This window comes from Vitis riparia, unplaced genomic scaffold (genome assembly GCF_004353265.1).
Source record: "Vitis riparia cultivar Riparia Gloire de Montpellier isolate 1030 unplaced genomic scaffold, EGFV_Vit.rip_1.0 scaffold760_pilon_pilon, whole genome shotgun sequence".
In the NCBI taxonomy this organism is placed as follows: Eukaryota; Viridiplantae; Streptophyta; class Magnoliopsida; order Vitales; family Vitaceae; genus Vitis; species Vitis riparia.
The window spans coordinates 121,759-123,699 of NW_023269771.1; positions in this window are offsets into that span (position 1 = coordinate 121,759).

Sequence of the window (1,941 nt, forward strand, 5' to 3'; positions counted from 1 at the left end):
AAGCTTTATAGGTTTACAAATTAATTGTCTACCTTCAATGGGATCATTAAAACATTTTCCTAATTGGATTAATTCAAAATTACTCTTAAGGTTCAAATACTATTTCAATAAAAACGTTATAGAAAATTTAAAACTTAGATGATCAATATCTACAATATCAAAAACTCTTATTATAATATTAATATATCTTCAAAGGCAAAAATTCTTTTAAATTACAAGAGATGGTACAAAGTATCAAAATTAAAAATTTGCAATGAAGAATTTGTTTTTAGAATTACAACAATATAAAAGGTGCAACTTTTATTCCAAAAAAAAAAAGTCTATTACAACAAATATCCTAGTAAAATAAAACTTCATTTTTCAAAGCTTAAATTTACGCTTGATTTCAAAATATTTAAAAAAAAAAATTTCTCATATTTAATTGTATTATGAAAAATATTCTTAAAATAAAATATAATTAAGATTAGTAAAAAAAAACTTATACATCTTTAAATTATTTAATCTTTATATAAAAATATTAAAATAAGTTAAATGAGTTGAAAGTAGCATATAAAAATAATTTAAAAAATCAATCTTTAATTTTTCTTTACTTTTTTTTCCCTTCTATTTTTTTTTTCTTCTTTTCCTCGTGCTTTCTATCACTTTTTTTGGAACTCAACATAGCCTAGCAAAATTGTTTTCGTAGATATGGAAACATCCTATCTTGAGCTATGGACTTATATAAAATAGCAAATAGTCATCTTCCAATAGAAAATAGAAAAAAGAAATATAGAGCTCGTTTAGTAATGATTATATAAAGCACTTTTAATATTTTTAATACTTGAAAAATTTTATCATTTAAGTATTAGAAATGTTAAAAACACTTTCTAAAATCACTATCAAACACACTCTAAATTACATATAATCACTAATCAAAATTGATTTTCTATTGTAATTCTTCTCGAGAACCAAACACACCAAGTTCACCGAGAAAATGGATTTCCTTCCTTCGCACCCGTCACCACTACAACGGGAAGATGAAGCTCCCTATGAACGCTTCAATGTGTTAGCAGTTGAATGCATGGCCATTAAAGGCAACTTGGACTGTCGCAATTTCCAACTTCAACCTTTTCACACCCATGCAGTCGTAAGGGTTACGCCAATAAGAAGAACAACCTTTAATTCTTTTTTTTTTCTTGCTTTTTTTTTTCTTTTCTATCTTCAAGTTGGGAGAAAATCCATCCATTTGTAGGGTATCTTGCCATGAATAACAATGATAGCTTCATGTCGATGGTTGAAACCCCGGTCAGTATGTTACAAGGCTATAGGGTGATGTTTGGTTAGTGAGAAAGTGTAGGGAATTGAAGAGAACCAAATGTTTGAATAATGCATGGTCTCAAATTTTGGGATACAAAAAAAGATAACTTGTTTGGTTTTGTTTTCTTTGTTTCTTGACAACCAAATTGGGAAAGGTGAAAATTGCTTTTCTCATGAACCTTGTTTTTTTATTTTTGATTTTTGATTTTTCAATATATATATACAGGGATAACCAAACAGTTTTTTAGTATATATATACTGGGATAACAAAGAGACTATAAATATAAGACATAATCTAATACATCTTGCCTAAACCAAACATATAGCAATTGATAGGCATTTCATAAAAAATAAAGTAGGCATAGGGCAAGTTTACACTCCTTATGTATCATCATCTGAACATTATTATACCATTGATAAATATATTTGCATCAACTTGAGGGAAAGTGTTGAAGATGTTAACTGACTCTTTCTTAATGGAAAAGTTGGCAAACATCCCAAATCATGGGCTGATACGTCACAATAGGAAAGTTGACAAATATCCCATGTATCTGGTTCATGTATATTATGTAATTCTGTATTAAAACTTACCCTATGAAATTTTTTTATATAAAATGATTATGGATAGGTGCATTTAAGAAAAAT